Genomic DNA, 16564 nt, shown 5'->3' with positions numbered 1-16564 from the left:
TTATCATCAACAATAAGCATTTATTGACATACACTGAGGGTACAGATGAATGAGGAACCACTCCCTTGTGGAGTTTAAAGTCTAACTGAGAGACTCTTCAAAAAATGTGCTCCAGAACTCCAATGGGCTGTATCTCATCAATGTGGATACTACCTTCAGTAATGCACATAGCAACTCTTTCATAGTCTAGATCAGGTCATGTAAATCCTGAATTCACCACAGGGCTTCCACCCCTCGAGGTAGGGAGCCTTCTTGTTTTCTTGAATTGCTTCAATACCGGTGAAGCCTGTGCACTCTCCAACTTTTCCTCTTGCTACATGACCAATTCATCTTTTTTTCCAGTCATAAGTTTCTCTGATGACACCCTTTCACTTCTCTACTGCAGTTCCTCGTATGTAATGTTGCTGCTGCCTACTCATGCCCATTATGCATTACCCCCTTGCCTTTGAGATTGTAGATAACACCAGAAGAATATCAGTGTCCAACTTTTGAGGGAAAAACAAAGGTTTGGGGCCATTAGAAGAACTGTGCAGTTTCCCAAAGGCAACCCAACCTCTCCCTTCTGTTCAGTTCTGGAATCAAGTCAGTTCATGATTCATTTACAGTGCCAGGCCATATATACTAATGAATGAGCTCCATGGAGTTGTCCATCCAATTAAATAATCATCTGGACAACAGACATTCCTCATCCACTTGTTTTTTCCTGTGTGGATAGTTAAACCAAATTCTTGAGTGATTATGGATCTCATTTGGGAAACCCTGCAGTGTCCCAGGGCTTAAGGCAACCAGCACGATGTTGTCTGCAAGAGAGTTCAAGATACTTCAAAATATATGAACAGATAGCTATAGAAATTGTTGTTCAGTCATGTCCAACGTTTCATGACCCCATTTCAGATTTTCTTAGCAAAGATACTGGAGTGGTTTGCCATTTCTTCTCTAGTTCATTTTATAGATAAGGAAATTGAGGCAAACAGGGTTAAGTGACTTGCCCAGGGTCACGTAGCTAGTAAGATTTGAACTCAGGAAGAAGAGTATTCTTGACTCCAGGCCTGGGACTCTATCCACTGTACCATCTAGCTGCCTGCAATACAAAAGGTAAGTGTCATATAAGGACTATAAACAGTAAGTAAGAAGTTCAAAGAAGTCAGAGATCATGGAGGGCTGGATGTTCAAGAGAGGCTTCCTGGAGGAAGTAGGTCTTCAGTGTTCATTTGTATAATGAGATGATGAGACTTCTTGTTTCTCTAAAGCTTCTTCCAGCTCTTAACATGATTCCATGATTCCACTTGAGCCTTAAAATAAAAAAAAGTTGGATTTAAATAAGTAGATGTTCGTGTGTGTGTGTGTGTGTGTGTGTGTGTGTGTGTGTGTGTGTGTGTGTAAGGACTGGGATGAGAAGTGACAGTTGAGGTTTAAAGAACTAATTAATAAACTAATCTAGTTGGAATATAATAGGTGCATGTTGGGAACTATAAGAGAGCAGCTAGTTGGTGCAGTGCATAGAGTACCAGGTCTGGAGTCAGGAAGACTTATCTTCCTTGAGTTCAAATCTGACCTCAGACACTTACTAGCTGTGTGACCCTGGGCAAGTCACGTAACCCTGTTTGCCTCAGTTTTCTCCTCTGTAAAATGAACTGGAGAAGGAAATGGAGAACCACTCCAGTATCTTTGCCAAGAAAATTCCAATGAAGAGCTGAGCATGACTGAAAATGACAACAACGATGGGAACTATGAAGTGAAGGATTTGTTGAAATAGAGTGAGGAGGGGATAGGGGAGCTTGATCAGTTTTGTAGAAAGACCCTTGGATTTAGGGTCACAGAACCTGAATTCAGATCCTAGTTCTGCCACTTACTACTTGTATGACTTGAGTCAAGTCACTAAACCACTTTTGGTCTCAGTTTCCTCATCTATGAAATAAAGATGACTACTAAGGTCTTTTCTAAATGGATCTTTCTAAAATCTATAATTGTATGACATCTGAGTTCCAGAAAAAGGGATTTGAACATTGTAACCAGCTGATGCAGTTTAGAGCTAAGCATAGATTAGGCACCAGCAATTTCTCTTGGGCAAGAAAGGCTATTTACATATATGGAAGCTTCCCCCCATCTTGTGCCCTCCCCTTGACCCTACTATTTCTGTCTTTCAGCTAACGGCTGCCTCTCCTAGCCCAACCTTTCTGCCAGGGGACCTTTGTCTCTGGCAACTCATGTGGAGTTGGATTTGAGAATATTCTTTAAAAAAATAATCGATAACATTGTACACAGTAACAGCAACATTGTGTGATGACCAACTTTGATAGACTTAGCTCTTTTCAACAATGCAAGGATCTAAGACAATTTCAAGGGACTCATGAGGGAAAATGCTATCCACAGTCAGAGAAAAAAACTGTGGAGTCTGAATGCAGATCGAAGCATACTATTTACTCTCTTTTTTTTCTTTCTCATGGTTTTCCTCTTTTGTTCTGCTTCTTTCATAACATGACTAATGTGGAAATATGTTTAATATGATTGTATGTGTATGGCCTATATCAGATTGCTTGCCATCTTGGGGAAGGGGGAGAGGATGGAGGGGAAAAAATTAGAACTCAAAATCTTATAAAAGTGAATGTTGAAAGTTATCTTTACATGCAATTGGAAAAAATAAAATATTATTAAGGGAGAATTTTTTTAAATCAAGTTTGGATTAGCTATCTCACTGAAGATGTGTATTCTTTTGACCAGGCCTGTGGAAGAAAAACAAAATAATATAATGAGACATGGCAGATTGGGTTCCACTGGAATGTCAGAGAGAGAGAGAGAGAGAGAGAGAGAGTGTCAAAACCATCCCCAGCCCTCACCAATGCTTTGACCTCCCCCAGGCCCTTAGCTGAGAAAGGGACATTTGGAGGAAAACAAACCCCCCTTTTTCCATCACAACTTCCGCCCAACTACGTCAGCATGGCTCCCCATCAGCTCGGGCCCCATGGTTTATTTTTGTGACTGGGGCTCAGGAAGTGATTCTTTCTGTCTCCGACTTGAGTAGTTGTCACACTTTCCAATGGCTGACAGGGTGACAGGCACCAGCCGGAAACACTGAGGAACTTGACCTTAAATGGGAGGTTAGTAGGATCCCAAATCTAGTCCCATTCTGTGCTGGGAACCCCAAAGAAAAGTGGGGAAGGAATTGGGGGGTTGGGGAAGGAAGGAGGGAATGGAGAGGGAGAATTTGGGGCAAAACCAGGGCTGGAGTGGGGTAAATGGGGGCAACCAGTAGGCAGAGGATAAACGTGAGAGGTTATAAAAGAGGAGTCAGGGGGATACAGAAAGAAATAGGAAAGACAACAAACTTAGACAGAACAACATATGTGATGTTGGAAGAGACCATAGAAATAAGTCTATCCTGTTTGCCTTTTAGAAATGAGGAAACTGTGGCCTAGAGTGCTTGTGGCTTCCCTGACACCACAGAGAGTGAATGGCAGAACTGATACTAAATTTCAGGTTATTTATAAAGAGAAAAGATTTTAGACCATTTTGGGGCAGTGCAGAGGTCCTTCGGGTTTCCAAAATGTGTGCTCTACATTACTGATAATCAAGCTGCTGCAGCAACAGGCTACAGGCACATGGGTGAGTAACCTTGGAAAAGCTGGGGGTTCAACCCATGTTTAAAGGGCATTGTTAGCCAACAAGCAATTATTAAGTGCCTACTGTGTGCCAGGTGATGATGGTAGGTTGCCACTGACCAAAGAACAAGGGAACAGGCTTTCTTTCTTGGAAAGAAAATGTATTTTTAGGGAGAACAAGGTCAAATTTAAGCTGCAGTCTCAGGGATTTTAGCTTAGTTCTTTGAAAGAATTTCCTCACTTCAAGACGTCAGGGCATGTGACCTTGGGAGATAGTGAAGTCTGCTCTTACTCAGATTTGTCTAAGGAAAGGAGAGCTCTTTTTGTTTACAGGTATCTTATAATTGGCATGATCCCTCAAGGTCACCTGAAAGGGTTCTTCTACCCTGGGGAGGAGGCATGACCCCTGAGATTCACTTGGCTCATTTTTTATTTTCCAGTCCTTTTTCAATACCCTAAGGGAGAGGCCCTGTCAGATGGCAGACCCCTCTGCTTGGCCCTCTCCTACCTGCCACCAGCTCTGGGCTCTGGGCACAAAGGACAATCCAGGATTCTCTTTGCTGTTTCCCTCTGGAGTGTGCTGTAAAGCTTGACTGCAGAAATCTCTGGAAGCTGCTTGTGAAGGCAGAGGGAGGAGAGAGTTACATAAGAGCCCACCGATGGCCAGGAAGTAAAGAGCAGCCTTTAGATTAGAAAGGCGGTGTTTTAATCCAGCCCCAAAAAGGCAGGAATAGAAACTGCATGTTATTTCTGTTTCCCTCCCCACCACCCTCTGCACTTCCCAGGCCAAGCTGCTCTGGTTTCTAGCCTTTCTATGGGTTAACTCAGGTTGTGTGGGAATTATAGGAAGGACTGATTCAGCCTTGAGTGGGGTGGGGGCTCTGTGGGGGGCACACATAGAGTACACACTGTGGGACATATTCACAGTCAACCTGGACAGCTGGTCAAATCCAAAAATTCAATACCCCAAGAGGGTGTTTCCCTCCCATACGATAAAATGACTAGAAAAGGAAAAGGTGAGAATTTTGTAATTAGAGGGGATCAGATTCCCTCCTTAACCTCCTACAATCACAAAGCATCCATGTACTGGGCTGAGTCAGAGAAAATGACTGAAGAGAAGGTTGAATGCTGGGCCAGACCTGAAACAAGCTGGAGAGACTTAGGTTGGAATCTCAGCTCTATCACTTACCAGTGTGTGACCTTTACAAAGAAACTAACCCTCTCTGACTCTTACTTTTTTTCATTTATAGAATAAGATTAGCATACCTGTAGTACTTACCTCCCAATTGTGTTATGAGGATCAAATAGAATATTTAGTAAAATGCTTTGAATATTTTAAAGGTCAGTTTAGCCGGTGTCAAGCACCAAGCTCAATGTTTGGTGTAGGGGCAAGAAAGAGAAAAGGAGAGACAGAGAGAGAGGAATATTTTGTTTTCAAGATTATGCTCCATAAGAAGGAAAATATAATCAAGTACCTAATAATTACAAATAGTTTGAATTTCCAAAATGTGTGCTCTGCATTACTGATAGTCAAGCACATGGGTGAGTAATCTTGGAAAAGAAAGTGTCTTGGTGGGGGCTCAACCCATGTTTAAAGGATGTTATCAGTCAACAAGAAATTATTAAGTGCTTACTGTGTGCCAGGTGGTGATAGCAGGTTACCACTGACAAAATAAAAAGGGAACGGGCTTGTCTTGGAAATAAAATGAGGGAGAACAAAAGGGAAACAAGGTCAGATTTAAGCTGAAATCCTGAGGATTTAGTTTAGATTTTTGAAAGAATTTCCTCACTGTGAGCTGGGACACATCAAGGCATTTTGGGCATATGTGGAAAACACTAAGAACTAGGGAAATTAGGAAAGGCATCTTGTAGAATGTGTGAGAAGGAATAATGTGAAAAATTAGTTTTGGAGCCATATTGTGAAGGACTATAAACACCAGGAAAGTTTGCCTTCTATCCTGGCAGTAGGAAGCCACTTGATCTTTTTGAGCAGGGAAGTGACAGTCAGATTTGTGCTTGAGTGGGATTGATTTAACACTTGTGGGGAGGATGGATTAGAAAGGGGAGACACTGGATGCAGTGGTTTAGTGGAGGGTGACGAGGGCCTTGGGTGAAGGTGGCAAAGTGGATAGAGCACTGGACTTGGAATCACGGAGACTATGATAATAAGACCATAACATGAGACTTTAATCCTGAGAATCAGGAAGACTGTGATGACTATAATCACTGGCTTCAGACATGTACTAGCTGTGTGACCTTGGTCAACTCACTTAACTTGTTTGCCTCAGTTTCCACCTCTGTAAAATGAACTAGAGAAGGAAATGGCAAACTACTTCAGTATCTTTGCCAAGAAAACCCCAAATGGCATCATGAAGAGTTGGACATGACTGAAACAACTCAGCAACAACAGTGAAAGTCTAATCTTTTGGGGTTAGGAAGGGAGAAGGATGAGAGAAGAAAGGACTGATTTGATGATGTTGTAGAGTTAGAATCAACAAATCTTGGCAACTGATTGAATATGTTTGGGTGAGGAAGTATGAAGATTCTAGGATGACTCTTAGGTCCCAAGTCTGTGTGACTCAAAGGCTCAGGGCACCTCAATAGAAAGAGAGAATTTAAAAGAAAGGGTGAGAGTAAGGGGAAAGAGAGTTCTATTCTGGATGATTTGAGTTTGAGATACCTATGGGACATACAGGCAGAGATGAAGGAGTGGAGTTTGGGAGATAAAGGCTGGATAAATAGATTTGGGAGGCATCTTCAGAGAGGAGTGAGTTCACTAGATCATTCTCCTGGAGAGAGAAGAAGCCCCAGGAAGAGAAAAGCCAACTTGAGGGGGAAGTAGGGGAGGATTAGGGTTGATCCTACAAAAGAGACTGAGAAGGGATGGTCATGTAGGGAAAGAATAGAGAGATAGATGGTCACCAAAACCAGGGGAAGAGAATATTCAGGAGGAAAAGCCATGTCAAAGGAGGATCAAAAGAAATGAGGACAAAATAAGGTCACTGTATTTAGCAATTAAGAGACTACTGGTCTCAGAGAGAGCAGTTTCATTGGGTGGGGTGGGGTCAGAAACCAGAGAACTAAGAGAGATGTGAGGAAGTAGAAGCAAGGAATGTGAGCAGTTTGGTTTTTTTCCCCTCGAAGTTTGGTTGTGAATGGAAGAAAAAAAGAGAGAGGCGGAGGGCAGGGGGAGGGGGCAGAGAGAGAGAGAGAGAGAGAGAGAGAGAGAGAGAGAGAGAGAGAGAGAGAGAGAGAGAAAGGGGAGGAGATGATAGCTTGAGAGAGAGAGGAGGGTCAAGAAAAGTTTTGAGATCTCCATGTTTACAAACACCATGGCAGGGGCCTATAGATAAGGACAGGCAGAAAATTAGTGGAGATGATAATGGAAACAGAAGCTTCAGGAGGAAAAGATCAAGGACATGATCAGAGGGTTTGATTTTACTAAGGAGGAAGACCACTAATTCCTCCAAGATAGGAGCAAAGGAAAAAGAGAATAGGGGTTGATATTGAGGAGATCTGAGGTGTAGAACTGAGGAAAGGAGGAGATTTGTGACTGAAGGCCTCCATTTAAAAATTTTTTATATGGTGAATTATAAAATTCCTCTGATAAGTGGGAGGGGGGAGATAACAGGAAGTTTGAAATAGCTGATTTGGTGAGATAGTAGAGAATCTAACGAGGAGCAGGACTGGTGCGCAGCAGTAAGTCCTCAGTGGATGGTGGCGTTGTTCAGCCATTTTTCAGTTGTGTCCCACTCTCTGTGACCCCATTTGAGGTTTTCTTGGCAGAGATTCTGGAGTGTTTTGCCATTTCTTTCTTCAACTCATTTTATAGAGGAGGAAACTGAGGCAAACAGGGTTAAGTGACTTGCCCAGGGTCACACAGCTAGTAAGTGTCTGAGGTCAGATTTGAACTCAGGAAAATGAATCTTCCTAACACCTTGGTACTCTGTGGCACCACTAAGCTGCCCTCAGTTGATATTAGGTAAGATAAATTTGTATTGGACTCAGTTACCATAGCTTTGAGACTATCTATAGCAGTACTCAGCAAGAGAATAGGAGTTGAGAAGATGGGTGATGGGAGTAATCCAAAACTGGGATCTGGAAAGGGATGAGGGGCAATAGGTAGGGGTGGGTGGGTTGGATGAGGGATTAAGGACAGCATTACATTGAACTGATTTTCAATTTTGAAAAGATGTTAATCCAGAGTAGGGGCAATAATCTGGAGAGGCAGGGAGGCGGGGTAGTTAGTGACTGGAGAGTGTGTCGAAGGAGGACAACAGGTTAGGAGAGGTGAAGTACAGAGTGAGACACATACCCCAGGAAGCAGGAAGAATTTTAGCCCAGATAATCAAATAGATAGATATAAAGTTAATAAGGGAGGAAGTCAACTCCAATGAAGAGGAACAGCCTGAAGTAAAAAGAGTTACAAAATTGAGAGAAAGCGAGGCGATCAGCTACAGTCAATAGAAACAAGCTGATGAAAGCCATTGCCCTGAGCTGTGAACAGAGCTGGCAAGGTGCTGAGGGAGGGCCGGGCCTGTTATTATTAATATTAATGTGGGTATGTATGTATATAGGTATATGTATTTATATAAATAGTATCTTCTCAGTTGAGCCTGATATTAATTTTATTAATAATAATATTTATTATTATTTATTATATGAACATTAGCACTGGCTGAGGACCCCAGTCTAGACGGCACTCCTCACATCTGAGGATGAGGCGATGCCACGCAGCCATGAAGGAGTGAAGGAAGGAGTGAAATGCCCAGGGATAAGAGGCTTCGCCATGCCTGATATCACAGCTGGTGGAGGGCCAGCTTTCGTTTGCTGCTGCGAGGGCTTTCCCTCCACCCTACCTTTGATTCCAGTTAGATTTCTCTCCGCTTCAGCCCTCCTGCTGGGATCTCAGCCCCAGTCCTCTGTCTTCCCCTGGTAACAATCAGGACTTTCTGGATTTCTCTCCAGGGCTAAATTGGGAGTGTGAAGATACTCTTCTTCCCAATTTAGCTTTTGTATTAAAGTGAGAATTGGAAGTGACTGGAAGACAGCCTTCCATTACTTTGTATGCAGGGGGTGGGCAGAGAGAATCCACTCACCATTCTAGCCCCGAGGCAGGGGGAAAATGACTGGGGCATTTTCCCCATTCACCTGGGGCCCTCTGCCCTCACCTTGGAAAGTAGCTCTTTGATTTTAGGGTTGGCTTTTCTCGCTCTGAATGAAGGGAGTCAAAAGGCAGCTTGATAAAGACAAAGCACACTGAACTTTGGAGTCGCAGAACCTGAGTTCAAATCCCGATGCTCCCACTTAGTACCTGTGCGACCTTGGGCAAGTCATTTAACCTAACAGAGCTTCAGTTTAATCTTTAAAGTGAGTGTGCTGCAGTAGACGATTTCTAGGTTTTCTTGCAACTCTAGATCTATGAAACTATGCCTGTCATTCACTTTAACAAAGCAAGAGAAGGAATAAAGTCGTGTATGTGCGTGCACACACACATGCAAATAAGTATAATGTTTTGCTGTCTGTCCTTAGTTCGGTCTAAGTATTTCTTAGGCACATAATGCCAGACACTGTGCTAGGAGGTGGGGATGCAGATGGAAATGAACCAGTCCCTGCCGTCACAGAGCTGTGAAGAATCCACAAAAGGAAGAGAGCTGAGTTAGAGGCTTTGGGCTCAAGTCCCACATATGCCAATTACTGCTGATATGACCTTGGGCAAGTCACTTGAACTGTTAATACTAATAACAGAATATTAATAACCAGCACTTACATATCACTTTAAGGTTTGCAACACAAGGCTGGGAGATGTGAAGTGACTTGCTCAGGGTAACCCCCATCTATTGTCTCTGGCAGGATAGAAACTCACATGTTCTGTGAGGATCGAACTGTGAGGATTGCCTCTGAGGGCTCTTCCAACTCATGATTTATGACTCCAAGTAAATAAAATTTGAGTTTTAGTCAGGATCTGTGATTTCATAGACACAGGGAATACTTGGAGAGGAAACCCCTTGTCTTGACCCAGATGGGTAACTATCTTGAAACGTATAGTGTTAGAGATATTGCCTGGGGTGCTGACAGGCTAATTAACTCACCCACCAGATTGTGTTAAAAGGTGAGACTTCCTGAATCTGGGACAGGCTTTCTAGCCACTATTTATACTATGCTGTATTTGCCAAGTAAATACAATGTAACATCAGCAGAGGGAAAGTATTTAAACTAATGAGAAATCAAGAAGGGTCTCTACCAAGAGGTAACCCTAGGGCTGACCCCCGATGGGAGCGAGGCATGCCCAGAGGCAGAAGTGAGGAGGAAGAGTATTCCAGGCCTAGGAAGAGGTAGGGAAGCAAGAGAGAGAATGTCATCTACAGGGAACAGAAGGTTGGCCAGTCTGGCTAGAACAGTAAATCAATCCGGAAAGATAAGCTGGAGTCAGAAGAAGGAGGGTTATAAGTGCCAGAGGAGGATATATTTTATTCTAGAGGCAATAAGAAGTCATTATGGTTTCTTCAGTAGAGAAGAGACACAGGCCAATCGGAGCTTTAGGAATCTATACATTTGGCAGCTATGGGGAAGATGGACTGAGAAAGGGAGACACTGGAGGCAGGAAATCCAACTAGGAGGGTCGTGCAATAATTCAGTGGAAAGAAGAGGGGTCGAATTAGGGTGGTGGAGGTGAATAGAGAGAAGGAGAAAGGACGATCTTGGGGGAGAACGGACAAGATTTAGCAGTTTATAGCCGGTAGAGGGATAAGGTGGAGTAGAAAGACCAAGCTGATCCTACGGCTATGGACCTGGACCACAGTTTCTCTTTCTTTCCCCTAAGGAACTGGGGACCAAGAATTTCTTAGAGAAAGAAAAAGATTCAAGTAATAAGAATTAACATCAACATAGCACTTTAAAGTTTCCAAACTTCCAATATTTTACATACTTTATCTTATCAAAGCTTGACAACCCAGGTAGGTTTTTTTTTTTAGTGTATGGATATGTGTATATTTACATACAACGCAAACAGAAAACAAACTATCATTACTCACCCTTCCCAAACATCAGTTTCCCTAGGTACAAGGATAAGATACATAAGTAGTGCTTTCTTGGATGGGAGATTAAAGTTGATTTATTAAGAATATGCAAATCATATCACACTCAACTGATAAGATACTATTTACATGAATACTTATACCTATATACATACATACTCATATACAAACATTTATACCTATATACTCCTACCATTTATATATGTGTATACATACATATACAAAAATATATATCTGCCATATGTGTATCATATATATATGTGTATATATATATATATATATATATATACCCATACCACATATATGGCATCTGCTATATATACATACACACATACACCTTTTGATTTTATCAGTGTGGGGAACTAGTCATGTGGAAACTCCCCTCTACTGACGGATGCACTTACACTGTTATAACCTCTAGTTTTAAAGAGCTACCTGAGCTACCAGACCTGTGTCCATAGTTTGTCTGGCATTATGTGCCTAACAAATACTTAGACTGAACTGAGGACAGACAGCAAAACATTACAGTTATTTGCATGTGTGTGTGCTGCACATACACGACATTATTCCTTCTCTTGCTTTTTTAAAGTGAATGACAGGCATAGTTTCATAGATCTAGAGTTGCGAGAAAACCTAGAAATCGTCTACTGCAGCACACTCACTTTAAAGGACCCAAACCCAAGTGTGCTCTCCACTACACTCTGATGCCCCTTAGATCAGGCAGAACTCAAAGGTGGATACAGCCTCAGAGGGGTCTGGGAGGCTACAACTCATCCGCCTTGGGCATTTGGGGAGGAAGGGTTTCTAGCTCTCTTTGTACCTTTAAATTCATTCCTACCCTATTTGGAAAGTTAGGGCTAGAAGGGTCTGGACTTGGGGGAAATGGGCTCAGAGTGTAGCAACAGAGAAAAGGGTTAGATATTAAGAACATCTTGCTTGCGTGACAGGATTCCAAGGAGAGATGTGGACAGTCGTTTTCCATGTAACTCTTTCCTCTTCCCTGCCCCCATTTGTCTACCATACCTTGGAGGTTTCCCAGGCTTAACCTGCCTCTATCATGATCACCAATATCCTTATCTCCCCTGGAATGAGTCATGGGGAGGGGTGCCACTAAAGCTGAATTAAGTCCACTGCACAGACTTCAGCGCACACCTGCCAGCTCACTTACAGGTTCTGAGACTCGGTACATAGCGTGATTTTTACCACCATTTCTGAAGGCCTGACATGGGATTGGAGGGTGGCATTTGCATACTGGGGCATCTACCTTTTCACAAAAGACAGCTTTCATTCTGTCGACAGTGGCTAACTGCCTTCATAATCTGAGAATGTGTCTCCTTGGGGGTGGCAGAGAATTTCTTTTCTTTTGTTTTTTAATGATAACAAATAGGCTAATATTGACATGATGATTTAAGGTTTTCATGGTGTAGTGAATACAGAGCTAGCCCAAGTGACCCGGGTTCTAGTTCTACCTTTGACACATACTGGCTATGTGATCATGTGGATGTGTTGGAAGCCCTCAGTACTCTAAATCAGAGGTTTCAAATATATGGCCTACAGCACTCCCAAATGCAGCCCAAATCAGATTAAAAGGTAACTGGGAAATACTGAACATAATAACTAAAAATACAATATGATAAAACAAATACAATAAAACAAAGCTAACAATACATTTTAAAACTAAGTCAAATGTGACCCCAAAGGAAGCTTATATAAGGTTTAATGGCCCTACTCCCCCTTTTTATTTTATTTTTCCAATTACACGTAAAGATAGTTTTCAACATTCATTTTTGTAAAATTTTGAGTTCCAGATTTTTCTCTCCCCTTCCCTCCCTTCTCCCCAAGACAGCAAGCAAACTGATATAGGTTATACACGTACAATCGTGTTAAACATATTTCCACATTAGTCGTGTTGTGAACGAAGAATCAGAACAAAAGGGAAAAAAAACACAAGAAAGAAAAAAAACCAAAAAAAGTGAAAATAGTCTACTTCAATTTGCATCACGACTCCATAGTTCTTTCTCTGGATGTGGTTAGCCTTTTCCATCATGAGTCTTTTGGAATTATCTTGGATCATTCTATTGATGAGAACTCAGTCCATCATGGTTAATCTTGGCACAATGTTTCTGTTACTGAGTATAATGTTCTCCTGGTTCTGCTCACTTCCCTCAGCATCAGTTCATGTAAGTTGTTTCAGATTTTTCTGAAATCCAACTGCTTATCATTTCCTATGGAACAGTAGCATTTCATTATATTCATATATCACAACTTGTTGAGCCATTGTTTAATTGATGGGCATGCCCTTGATTTACAGTTCTTGGCCACCCCAAAAAGAGCTGCTATAAATGGGTCCTTTTCCCATTTTTATGATCTCTTTGGGATACAGACCTAGAAGTGGCATTGCTGGATTAAAGGGTATACAGTTTTATAGCTCTTTGGGCATAGTTCCAAATTGTTCTCCAGAATGGTTGGATCAGTTCACAACTCTGCCAACAAAACATCGGTGTTTCGATGTTCCCACATCTTCTTCAACTTTTTATCATTTTCCTGTTTTGTGATGTTAGTCAATCTGAGAGGTGTGATGTGGCACCTCGGAGTTGTTTTGATTTTAATTTCTCGAATCAATAATGATTTAGATGATTTTTCATATGACTAGAAGTAGTTTTAATTCTTTCTCTGAAAACTGCCTGTTCCTATCCTTTTACCATTTATCAGTTGGGGAATAAGTTGTTTTCTTGTAAATTTGACTCAGTTCTCTATATATTTCAGAAATGAGGCTTTTATCAGAAACACTGGCTGGAAAATTTGTTTCCCAGCTTTCTGCTTTCTTTCTAATCTTGGTTGCATTGGTTTTGTTTGTGAAAACCCTTTTTAATTTGATTTAATCAAAATTATCCATTTTGCATTTCATGATTTTCTCTATCTCTTGTTCGATCATAAATTCTTCCCTTCTTCATAGATCTGACAGGTAAACTATTCTTTGTTCTGGCAGAGAATTTTTTGTTTAATTTTGTTTTCAGTTTTCTACAATCACTTCCATATAACTTAGATTTTTTCCCCCTCCCTCCCCCCTTCCTTTCCCTCCCTCCCTGAGATGGCATACAATTTTATATAGGTTCTACACATACATTCCCATTGAATACATTTTCATGTAATATATTTTCACCTTAGTCATGTGCGGTGGAGAATTTCTAAGAGTATCTTGACCATACCCTTGTTTTTTTGAGCAGACACACATATGTATAATTTTTTTTAAACAGAGCCAATGATCCGATGATTTCATCAGTATACAGGGCACCTGGTGAGGAACCTGCCCTAGCCATGCAGATCCCCATCTTTGCAGATTGTGATCTTAGAGGGGCACTGAGGGTTTGTGACTTTCCCAGGGTCTCATAGCCGGTATGGGTCATAGGGCAAGGGGAGACACAGGACCAACCTTGCTTCCCCATTACGAAATATAGTAGAGAACTGAATCAAGAAGACTTGGGTTCCAATTCTGCCTTTGGCACATGCTACTTGTATGACTACATAGTTAGCTACTCTAAGACCAGAAGTTACAGTAAAGGTGACAATCTGCATTTGTAGAGGGGAATTTCTCACTTGGAGCTACTTATAAAGAAACTACGGATCTTGTCAACATCCTCCTCCCAAAAATCTCTAACACGATGAGTGATCAAGGAAGGGAAATAAGTATTGGAGGAGTTCTGTTGGGTTGGAGGGGCTGGGGACAACGTAGGAGCTACTCTTTTTTTTTGGTGTGTGGCAATTGGGGTTAAGTGATTTGCCCAAGGATTTGCCTAAGTTTCAAGTGTCTGAGGCTGGATTTGAACTCAGGTCCTCCTGACTCCAGGGCCAGTCCTCTATTCACTTCATCATGTCGCTGCCCCAAGGTGAGAATGTCTTAGTCCAGGGGTGGGGATCCTGCGGCCTTGAGGTTGCATGTGGCCCCCTAGGTCCTCAAGTGCGGCTCTTCATTTAAAGGGCCACCCTTGAGCACCTTGAGGCCTTATGTTCCCCACCCGTGTAGCCCCTAGAAGCCATCTATCCTGCCATGTCTCCTCACGAGTCCTGTGTAGACTGTGGCAGAGGACAGAAAGACTTGCAAAGGTTTGGACTGAAAGACAAGACAGTTCTTTCAGCTTGGGATGAGAAACCCAGATCCCTGTGGTGTGGTGCACTGGAGAAAGACATGGAGGGGAGCAGTGCCACCTTGTGGAATTTCCACGTTAGTACAGGCAGACTGATTTCAGGGGAGAATGGGAATGTACACCTGCACAGCTGGGGAGTGGAGAGGAAGGTCAGGAGGTGGTCGCCCTACCTGGCCGGGGTTGGTCTAACCAGACAAGAAAAGACTGGTCTTGGTGTGAGGTGAAGAGCTGTTGTCCCCTTTCCTGAAGCATCACAGAAGTCAGACATGCCTGATTTGTTTCCAGAGGACCAAACCCAAAGGGAGGGAGGGGCTTGAACTTCATTCAGTGAGAGACGAATGGCAGTTAGAGATCTGGTTACAGAAGTCAGATGTGACATCACGTTTCTCTGTGCCTTTAAGAAGGGGAGGGGGTACATCTGAAACAATGGGGAATGGGTTCTTCTGCCTGGGAGCAGGGGCCTAACTTGCATGTACTGTCGAGCTGCTTCTCTTAGCCTAGATACAGTTTCTTTTCCTCCACCTCCTCATGCTTGTTTCCCAACACCTTAGGACCATCTAGGGGCAATGCAAGGACCCTAGTTCCAGGCACCAACATTGGAAGCAAACCTAGGTTCTGAGATCTGACTGACTTCCCTCTGACATCACAGGCTAGAAATCCCACCTGAAGAAGGTTTGCTCAGTGGAGGGACTTTTATAGGCAAGGGCAAAGGCAATCCTTTACTCTCACCTCATCTTCCTTGGGCCGCTAAGGATGATCTCAGGGTATTCCTGAGCTTGGGACGGGACTGAATTCCTACTGTTTTCCCTTTCACAGCCAGCTCTTTTCATTCACCTCTGCTCCTCTCACTTTCTTGCTGCTATCTACCCAGAGGAGTGAAACACGATGGAGGAGAGTGGGCTGTCACACACAGTCCTGGGTGGAGGAGCAAGGGAGGAGAGAGGACAGATTTGGGGCAGAGCCAGAGGCTTCTTTCTAATGTCTTCCAAACAATCCCCATTTATCTTTTCCCTCACTGCATTAATAGCATAGGAACAAGCCTGTAGTTTGAGAAGCCCTGGGTGTTTCCATGGCAACGGACAGATGTGCCTGGTAGCCTAGATTTGCTCATTCTGGAGAGGGAAGCCCTGCTGCACATAGCAAGGAAATAAATACCTGGAAAGGAAAGATGCCTTCATTTCTCATTAACCATCACAGGGACATGGGTGCCTGGTGCACACTCTGAAGAGGGAATTAGGTTAGACACAGGGAAGGACTTCCCGGTGGTCTTACTTTGGTAGCTGTAACAAAGGTCAAGGCCTCTCCCTCTTTGGAGATCTTTCAGAAGGGAATATCTGTTCCCCCATCCCACCTTACGCCTCTGAAATGAGAGAGGAGCAGAGAGCAAAGGGAATGACATTCATGAAGAACCTGGTTTAATATGGAGATTTCAAAGGGAGTTATCCCAACAAATTTCTCCTCTCTCCTCTATAGACTCATCCCAAAGGGTTTCCTCAAATCTTTTCAGCATAATTTACATGAGAGACCCTCCTACCCATTCTAAATAACTGAGGAAACTAGGAAAGTCTCTCCTGATGCTCTGTGAATAATATGCATACTATGTTAGGAAGCACAGGTGTGGGTAGGGGGTGATTCAGAGAGGTCTTGTAGAGGATTTCTTGAGTTCTTTTCTGTTTCTCCTCTGTCCTCCAATGCCCTCTGTCTGGTCCTGTTGGGCAGGCATCTTGGGGAATGGTGTTGCCTCTTCTTATAAAACTATGCGATGACAATGAGAAGGGCCCTG

At 42.8% G+C, this 16564-nt stretch overlaps 1 long non-coding RNA gene across 1 annotated transcript; it reads right to left on the bottom strand.

The window, feature by feature from the left end:
- On the bottom strand, positions 1–4244 carry LOC140518338 (uncharacterized). The gene is made up of 2 exons (XR_011971905.1): positions 4108–4244; positions 1–1292 (listed from the first exon to the last, which is right to left on the bottom strand). It is a non-coding gene; the product is annotated as an uncharacterized lncRNA (long non-coding RNA).
- Positions 4245–16564: the final 12320 nt, after the last annotated feature.

Source organism: Notamacropus eugenii, chromosome 1 (genome assembly GCF_028372415.1).
Source record: "Notamacropus eugenii isolate mMacEug1 chromosome 1, mMacEug1.pri_v2, whole genome shotgun sequence".
Lineage (NCBI taxonomy): Eukaryota > Metazoa > Chordata > Mammalia > Diprotodontia > Macropodidae > Notamacropus > Notamacropus eugenii.
The sequence above is the reverse complement of the archived record's forward strand: the minus strand, read 5'-3'. Positions and strand labels throughout refer to the sequence as shown.